This window comes from Pinus tabuliformis, chromosome 4_1 (assembly GCF_031772625.1).
Source record: "Pinus tabuliformis cultivar Carrire ecotype Pingquan chromosome 4_1, CPIR1, whole genome shotgun sequence".
Classification (NCBI taxonomy): Eukaryota; Viridiplantae; Streptophyta; class Pinopsida; order Pinales; family Pinaceae; genus Pinus; species Pinus tabuliformis.
In genome coordinates, this window is record NC_142303.1 from 83415721 (window position 1) to 83425778 (window position 10058).

Genomic DNA, 10058 nt, shown 5'->3' on the forward strand with positions numbered 1-10058 from the left:
ATCTCAATGGACTACATCACAGGGCTACCCAAAACGCAAGGCAAAGAATGTATCTATATTGTGGTGGATAAGTTGATGACAGTCGCGCACTTCTTTACAATCTCAACAGACTATTCAGACAAAAAAGTAGCAGAACTCTTCTTCAAACAAATCTTCAAACTTCACGGACTACCTAAAAATATAGTCAATGATTAGGACAGCGGGTTTATGGGTGCATTCAGGTTGGAGCTCTTCAAGCTAGTGGGGATAGAATTAACCCCTAGCACTAGTTATCACACACAAACAGATGGGTAGACAGAAATCGTGAATAAGTGGATTAAAGTGTACTTGCGTAACTATGTGACGGGTCACGGGTCAGCAAAAAGCATGGATCAAATGGTTGTACCTTGGGGATCATTGCTACAACACCACTCATCATTTATCCATTGGAATGACACCTTTCAAAGTATTATATGGATATGATGCACCATCCTTTATCGACAAGATCTTTGGAGACAGCAAGGCACTTGTTGCTAAAGACTGGATACAAGAGAGTCAGGACATTCTCAGGATACTCAAGGAAAACATGCAGGTTGCTTAAAATCGACAAAATATGTATGCAGACCAGCATCGAATAGAATGAATTTTTGAGGTAGAAGACCTTGTTTTCTTGAGATTGTAGACTATAGACAATCTACACTCAAGCAAAGTGGTGCAAAAAAGCTAAAACCAAGGTTTTATGGACCTTACAAAGTTCTCTGAAGGATTGGCAAAGTGGCGTATGAGTTAGAATTATTGAGCGATAACATAATCCATTACGTCTTCCACGTGTCACGTCTCAAGAACGTTGTGGGATAGCAGGTCACCACCTCTATTGAATTGCCACCATTAGACGAAGAGGGACAACTATAATTGATTCGAGAAACAATCATGATCATACAAGAAAAGAAGTTAAGCTAAGTAATTCCAAGATACCTTATTAAATGGAATAATTTACCAGAGGAGGATGTCACTTGGGAAGGAGAACAAATTTTACAACACCCAAGTTTGTAATTGCTTGAGGGCAAGCAATTTCGGGAAGGGGGAACTATAATGTCCTCTCCAAATTAAGGGCTTACGGATGACATAATACTATAATAGCCTATCCGACCTCATAGGCTATAGTCTTGTTAAAGGGGTAAAAACCCAATTTTTCCAATGTTGGGGCAACAATGGGCAACACTGGGTCGACTAGAGCCAAATTATGGGTTGCACACACAACTCCTCGCATTGTTGAAACCCATGGAAAATCTATAAATAGAAGAGGGTTGAGATCAAAGGAGGAGCATCAAGTGTGGATCAATTCATTTGTTCTTGAGTAATTGCTCTGAGGGTTTTAAGATCCCTTTCTCCTTGTCAATTTCGGTGGTGAAAGTTTCACTCTATTTGACACAATTCTATCTTTCTTCATTCTATTCTGGCACAAGAATACCATTTGGAAGGCAATGAAGTTTATTCTTGTTCTGGCCATAGGAACCCATTCAATTAAGGCGACGAAATTTGTAGAAGCTCTGTGACAGTTTGATTTATGTTTTGGAGACAAAACAAGGATCCCGGTGGGTGAATTCCTGGATTGATCAAAATTTTGTGAAGGTTGGGCTAAGAGACACCCTCGCAAGGGCATCCTATAGCTGGAGGTTACATTTGCATGAAAATTGAGTTAGAAAATACCCTTGCATGGGCATCCTATAGCGAGGGATTGACCTTTTGAAGGGATTGAAGCATACAGAGGGTTTCAAAAGCCTCTACTAAGGGACGATGGTTTTGTTTTGGGGTTTAATATTTTTTGTCTATGGCTAGAAGAGACTCGAGGCTAAGACACTATAATTTTGGGCAACCCGAATTCAGGCTTGTGGAATAGTATCTTTGCACAGGCCCGCATTTCATTTGCAAATCGCGACTGTCTTGTGGCTCAATTACTATAATAGAAAGAGGACCAAAACCTTGAAACAGTTGCAAGAAGAATTTGCCTATAACTGAACCCCTCCTACAATTTGGATCTTGAAACAATAAATGGCCCGAAGTTGATGCTCTGAAGCGTGATCTTGAAACCAAATGTTGAAACTTGGGCAGCTTCAGGACAAATTTTCCCAAAGGGAAACTCTAAGCCCCAAGGAAAGCCTAGTGAACACCAAGCAAGATTCATTTTGGTTAAAAGAATTATAAATTAATATGATCAAAGGAAATATCATTATGAGTCATTTAAATTCAATTATTTCCCTCCTAAAATTATAGGCAAGATCTCTTATGAATCATAGCCCCATCATTCAGGAACTATAATATCCTCTCCAAATTGAGGGCTTACGGAGGACATAATACTATAATATCCTATCTGGCCTCGTAGGCTATCGTCTTGTTAAAGGGGTAAAACCCCAATTTTTCCAATGTTGGGGCAACAATGGGCAAAACTGGGTCGACTGGAGCCAAATTAGGGGTTGCACACACAACTCCTCGCATTGTTGAAACCCATGGAAAGTAATTGCTCTGAGGGTTTTAAGATCCCTTTCTCCTTGTCAATTTCGGTGGTGAAAGTTTCCACTCTAGTTGACACAATTCTATCTTTCTTCATTCTATTCTGGAACAAGAATACCATTTGGAAGGCAACGAAGTTTATCCTTGTTCTTTCTCTTGTTCTAGCCATAGGAACCCATTCAATTAAGGCGGCGAAATTTGTAGGAGCTCTATGACAATTTGATTTATGTTTTGGAGACAGAACGAGGATCTTGGTGGGTGAATTCTTGGATTGATCAAAATTTTGTGAAGGTTGGGCTAAGAGACACCCTCGCAAGGGCATCTTGTAGTTGGAGGTTACATTTGCGTGAAAATTGAGTTAGAAAATACCCTTGCATGGGCATCCTATAGCGAGGGATTGACCTTTTGAAGGGATCAAAGCATACAGAGGGTTTCAAAAGCCTCTGCTGAGGGACGATGGTTTTGTTTTGGGGTTTAATATTTTTTGTCTATGGCTAGAAGAGACTCGAGGCTAAGTCACTATAATTTTGGGCAACCCGAATTCAGGCTTGTGGAATAGTATCTTTGCATAGACCCGCATTTCTTTTGCAATCCACGACCGTCTTGTAGCTCGATTACTGTAATAGAAAGAGGACCAAAACCTTGAAACAGTTGCAAGAAGAATTTGCCTATAACTGAATCCCTCCTACAATTTGGATCTTGAAACAATAAATGGGCCGAAGTTGATCCTCTGAAGCGTGATCTTGAAACCAAATGTTGAAATTTGGGCAGCTTCAGGACGAATTTTCCCAAAGGGAAACCCTAAGCCCCAAGGAAAGCCTAGTGAACACCAAGCAAGATTCATTTTGGTTAAAAGAATTATAAATTAATATGATCAAAGGAAATATCATTATGAGTCATTTAAATTCAATTATTTCCCTCCTAAAATTATAGGTAGGATCTCTTATGAATCATGTCGGCTAGCCCCATTATTCAGGACCCTTCACTTAGATTATCTACTATATATTATCATCAATGCTTCACCATCTCGGCAAGAGATTTGTTCGATATTCTTCTAATGTTTTTGTGGCTCACGGCTCGTATGGATAAGCTTTGTTCTTTGTGGATATGTCCTCGCATTTGTTCCTCACTTTTCTAAGGCTCCCTGATCCGCATGACTAAGGTTCTGAGGTTGTGGTCTGTTTTCATCCCTGTGTCTCACATATGATGCCATATCTAAAGCTCGCATTCTGGATTATCTTTCTGAAGTTCAGTGGTTCAATCACCAGTGACTCGCTTACATTACTGTCCTTTATGAAAAGCTCGTATTTTTTATGGTTGTCACTGGGACATACTTCGCATCATTTCTGTGAGTTATTTCGTCTACCTCAGCATGCTTTAATTGGTGACTTCTGAGACTGTGATCAAAATCTTTGTGTGATCTCCGTAGTGTTATTTAATTTGTGTGGTTGGTATTTATAGCTATTTCGTATGGTCTGTATGATCTATGCCTCATTCGCATGGTCTCATATAACCACATCTTTGTATGTCTCCACTGCAAATTCATATAGCAACATTATATTGCAATTTCGTATATCTATACTGCAACTTCGTAGGTCAATACTCCTACATCGTAGGCCCTTATGTAATTTCATATGTTCAGGGTTGTATCTTGATTTAAAGTTATATTCAAAGTCCTTTATGGCTCGCATGATCTCATATATCTTTGTAACTATGAATCACGTAGGGTATACTAATTTCTAGGCTCACTAATTGTAGATTATATACATATGTCTTGTTACTATTCTGCATTATGTGATAGAAACTTAGATATGTCATTGCCTCTAATTCATACAGTACACTTACTCTTATGTGACATTGTTTCGGATACATTCTCTTAACAGCAATGAGACATGATGATACTAGATGTTAATGAATATAGAGACACATGACAGAAGATAGTAACCTAGTAATTTATTCTTATACATCACAATAATCTTACCTAAGAGTTGACCATGTTACGTAGGAGATAGAGACCTTACTCTAGTCATGTGACAAAAGATCTTGAAGCACATATGACAAAACATATGTCAGAAATCTTCTATGATACAGTGACCTAGATGGTAATAATATTGTTGGCAGTAACCTTGCTTTATGTTGACAAAGGTCTATTATGATACATTTGACTATGATCCATGATATTATGACAGTGAGATATATGATGACCTAGTTGCAAGAGGGTGACCTAATATGGCCAATGCCTCAATGATGGATGTGGCAATGCATGATGATGATGACTCAACTCCATGACATGGATGTTGTTTCATGTGACAGTAATATCGCAGTAGCTCTCTATATTCGTCAGTTCACAAACAAAGTTGTGAACTAAGTTGGCCCTCGATGCCCTAATGTGATTAATGTATCTTTGGATTGATGGATGTACTTTGTATCTCAATTGAACATTTGATGAATATCTAATAGATGTTGAAATTTGGTACCGGAGGACAGGTGGTTCCCTTAGGCTTTGATCTTTGGCCTAGGGAAAAGTGTCCAAAAGAATTTAATTTTTCTCCTAAAGTGACTTTATAATTTTATAAAGTTAAATTTAATTTAAAAGTGACTTTAAGTGATAAAGTTACTAAGTCTAATTTTAAAGTAACTTTTATAAAGTAAATGAAAAATTAGAAAGGAAAAGTGACTTTGGAAATAAATGACTAAATGGGTCTTTATTAAAGTGGGGTGAATTAAAAAATAGAAAGTGAGATTTAAATGAGCATTTAATCTCAGCCATTGATCTAAATCTATTTCAGCCATTGGATTTAGAGATCACCCAAAAGTCACTTGGATCACCCAAAAGTCACTTGGAGTTATATTAAAGGAGGAAAAGGTCATTCATTCTTTCATGAGCAGATTGGGAGAAGGAGAGCAAGAGAGCAAGAGAGATTTCTGAGCAGGGAGGAGAAGGAGACAGCAGCTTGGCACACATTCCAAGGCAGCAGTTGAGCAGATTTGTACAGCTGATTCAGCACATAGTGAAAGGCAGATTTTTGCACAAAAATCGAGGAGCAGTTTGCTGATTTTTCTGCACACAAAACGGAGGTTGTACAGCATTTATTGCTGTCATGTTTGCTGTAATTTCCAGATTGCTGTGAGGCACGGGAAATGAGATAAGTTGTAAATTTGCTTGCTGATTTTTTGCTGAATAATTCTCACTGTAAAAAGGCAATTTTCAGAAATAAAGAAGAGCTCTCAAACTGGTTTTCCCCAAGAGTTGTAGGGGGTTTTTCCAGGGTCACATTGACCAAAAATCTCAGTGTTTAAATGTGTTTTAATGGCTGTTTATTACTGCTGATTTTTATTTATGCAATTTCCAGCATTCTGTAAAATTTCCAGAATTTGTGTTTTCAGCAAATTTATTTTTTTCAGCTTGTTAAATGTATGGTTATGGGAAAGGGCATTTAACTATATGGGAGAAATAAGGAGAAACTGAAAACCGGGGTGGGAAAACAGAAATTTCTACAATAGAAGAAGAATTTAGATGGGTTTTCCACCTTGTGGGGTTTTGCCCTGATCTCTGACCTAAAATCTTCGTGTCTCTATTGTGCATGTTTTTCTTCTGTTGTTCCTTTATTGTTTCGTTGCACTATTGATGATATTGTTCTTTCTACCTAATTGCTAATGATGTTATGATGTTACGGATGCAATATGTAAATAATGAAGAAGTTAGTAAATGCAATTATCTGAAGCAAAGAACAATATAGCCCTAAGAAAAATTAACACCAAAAGGAAAACTAAGATTGTGACCTCCTGTAGCAGAAGGAAAGCCAAAACTGGCACAGCAATCAAACCATATTCAAGTACAGGTCTAAGGGTTTAACTAGTCAGAATTTGAGTAGACTTTTGCAGTTGTAGTCTCTGGTTAGGGTATTCACATTTGTCAAATTCGAATATATGGTCAATAGTTTATAAATGTTTAATCAAGGTTTGTTGGATTATATGTGCATGGTTACTATGGACAATTTACTATTGTATTAATGAATTCAATACATGGCTGAAAGATACATTGCTCTGTCAAGATTATACGTAATGTTGTTTGTAAAAGTGTTGGGTTGCTAAATAATACGGTGTTCTACTAAGGTTACTATAGCGTTGGGAAACATACTATTTAACAATTGTATTAACTTAATCAGTTATACTAGAGAAGGGAAGTTGTTGCTATAGAAAACCCTTGGGAAAAATTACCCTAGTACATTATATTATTTCTATTGCTTCTATTATGGGTTGGAAATTGCATCAAATGGATGTGAAGACTGCTTTTCTCAATGGAGTGATTGAGGAAGAAGTGTACATAAAACAACCTCAGGGCTTTGAGGTACATGAGAGGGAATCTCATGTTTGCAGACTATTTAACAATTGTATTAACTTAATCAGTTATACTAGAGAAGGGGAAGTTGTTGCTATAGGAAACCTTGGGGCAAAATTACCCTAGTACATTATATTATTTCTATTGCTTCTATTATGGGTTGGAAATTGCATCAGATGGATGTGAAGACTGTTTTTCTCAATGGAGTGATTGAGGAAGAAGTGTACATAAAACAACCTCAGGGCTTTACGGTACATGAGAGGGAATCTCATGTTTGTAGACTGAAGAAGGCATTGTGGCTTTGTACAGACTCAAGCAGGCACCTCAAGCTTGGTAGCCTCGGATTGATGGATACTTGATGAGTCTTGGTTTCTCCAAGAGTGATGTCGATCCAAATCTTTACTACAAGGTTGTTAAAGGTGGGCCTGTGGTCTTGTTGTTATATGTTGATGACTTGTTTTTGACAGGAACAGAGAATCTCATTAATCCGTGTAAGAGGGAATTGACCTCTAAGTTCAGATGTTGGATCTAGGTTTGATGCATTACTACTTAGGATTAGAAGTATGGCAAAAGATGGGTGAGATCTTCCTCGGTCAAGGGAAGTATATTATTACGATTCTTCAGAGATTTGGGATGATGGACAACAAGTCCACGGCCACTCCCATGGTGACCAATCTAAAGAAGCTGAGAGACTCTGATTCAGATTTGGTGGAACCCTCTATGTACCGACAATTGATCAAATCCTTGATGTATCTAGTTAATGCCAAACCTGATATATGCTTTGCAGTAAATACTTTGAGCTAGTTCTTGGTGCAACCTAGGAATGTACATTGGATTGCAGCAAAGCATGTGTTGAGATATCTGCATGGAACAGACAGTTATGGTTTGAGATATGTCACAAATGGTGAAGTATAGCTGCAGGGATACACAGATTCCCGATTGGGTGGGGAGTACCGAAGACAAAAAGAGCACATCATAATGTTGCTTCAGTTTGGGTTCTGTTAAGATATCTTGAGTGAGCAGGAAGCAGACATCTATACACTCAGCACCGCAGAGACTAAGTATATTGCAGCTAATTTGGCGAGTTGTGAAGCAGTGTGGCTTCGGAAATTGTTTGCATGATTGTTTGATCAGGTGCTGGAACCGACCGCGATACATCGTGACAATCAAAGTTGTATGAAGCTTTCGAAAAATCCAGTTTTCCGTAACAGGTCAAAGCACATTGACATCAAGTACCACTATATCCAAAACATGGTACAGAAAGGCGCAGTGAGGCTCCAATACATTTCTACGGACGAGCAGGTTGCTAACAGTCTCACAAAGCCTCTGCCCTGGATGAAGTTTGTATACTTTAGGGACAAACTTGGAGCGGTTGAGAATGCCTCCCTCGTTGAAAGGGAGAGTGTTGATGTTGTAGCATCATCAAGAGCAGATATTCTCCCCAGGTCAAGGATATTAACCAGGCGCCATGTAATTAACCATGCACAGTTACTGTATTGGATTCTGTGGTCTATGGTTATTCTACTATGATCTCTACAGGTTCTATTGCATTTACAGTTGAAATTCCTAAGTGTAATTGCTTAATGATGTTCTGGAATTTGCTAAAATAATGCTATTTATCATTGAAAGTAATTATCGGTTGTAGAAAATTGTGTTTGTCTAACTAGCACTAGGAAATCAACATTAATATCAAATTTGTGGTTCAGATGCACTATATTTCTCATGTATTACTTTTCATGGACAGTATTTCTTGAGAGTCACAGGATGAAAACTGTTATGGTTTTTCACTAAATTTTGCAGCCCTCTTACATGGACAGATTTGCTTGACAGACTATTGTGAAAACAGAACGGTTTTTCACTGATTTTGCAACTTTTTGTGCTCATATATGACATATATATCAGCTCTTTGATGGCAAACAGGCTGCTGTTTGCAAGCGTCATCCACAGATTTTGCACATCTGCATGCATAGAATGCATCTACAAAATGTAATTTGCATGTACGGGTGAAGGAGGGTCTACAAAATGTAATTTTCATGTACGGGTGAAGGACGGTTTCTTCCTCTAATAAACATCAATGCTTCGACTATCCTGTGCGAAACGTCAGATATAAAATTTAAAAGGAGAAATATCAAAACCCCGGTAACAGATTATTACCTGAAAGGCTAGCTGTAAATTTGACGGGAGAGATCCTTACACACAGCAGCAAGCTAGTAACAAAGGCGAACACCCTCGTACAATTAAGAATAAGAGACGAGTTCCCTGCGGGAAAACTAGATCTGCATTGATGCAAAAATCCCTTAGCTACCAGTTCGGAAGACTCTGGAAGCAAAATCATAAGAAGGGTGGAAGGTACTCGGTGGAATTCATAAATTCATGAAGGAAGAATCACAGCATGGTCATACCTGTAACAAAGGTGGCGATGCCGACATTTTAGTACTCTCCGAGTGTATAACAATAATCTCAAAGAAAAACAGAACTGCAATAGAGCAAGATTTCGCTCTAAAGCCCTTCGGGTTGACGAAAACAACGCAGATGAAACCCCTCGAACCTCTCCGCTCGCAGATCACCGGCGGCAAAGCACGAGGATGTGATCGTAGGTTGGGTAGCTAAACACCAGGGTGCGAATGACCTCAGGATCAGAGAACGGGTACTCTCGACGTGTTCAATCGGATCACAAATGCCACAAATAAACTGAACGCTAGGAAGAAGCATGATATTATTAAGGTTATAAGAGAAAAACTGTATATATAATCTAATCATAACATCGTCTAGCCACAGCACGGTGGTAATCAATTGGAGTTTCTTCTTTTTCATTAGCCTAGCTGATAAATCAAAGTGTTTAACATTTATTTTTCCCTCATAATTTTTTTGAGGTCTTATTTGGCTTTATGCAGAGGTCGGAGCAGATTTAAATGGTATTCTTTCTCTTATAACTTCGATAAATAACAGAAATATCTATATAACTCTTTTCATGTGATTAATGTTATTATTAATTTATAGAGACTAATTTAAATTTATTTTAATCTCAGAACTATCAAGCATTGAGAGTGATTAAATCTGTTGAGGTGCAATGATAGATTTGATCATTTTCGGTGCTTGATAGATCTGAAGTTGATGGATCTAGGTTGGTTTCATTCATGTGTGGCCATGGAAAATTTGTTAAACATCTAATTATTATATTCATTTAAAATATGTTAAATATTTTTAAGATTAATCTTGTCATTTT

General features: G+C 37.9%; 1 protein-coding gene across 1 annotated transcript in view; it reads right to left on the reverse strand.

The window, feature by feature from the left end:
- Positions 1-9553, reverse strand: part of LOC149174295 (uncharacterized) — a 119007-nt gene extending 109454 nt beyond the window's left edge. Inside the window, exons 1-2 of the mRNA XM_089419291.1 lie at positions 9235-9553; positions 8987-9108 (exon numbers count right to left, since the gene is read on the reverse strand). The gene's annotated coding sequence lies outside the window, so the exon portion shown is untranslated. The remainder of the gene's footprint in view (positions 1-8986; positions 9109-9234) is intronic.
- Between the last annotated feature and the right edge of the window lie 505 nt (positions 9554-10058).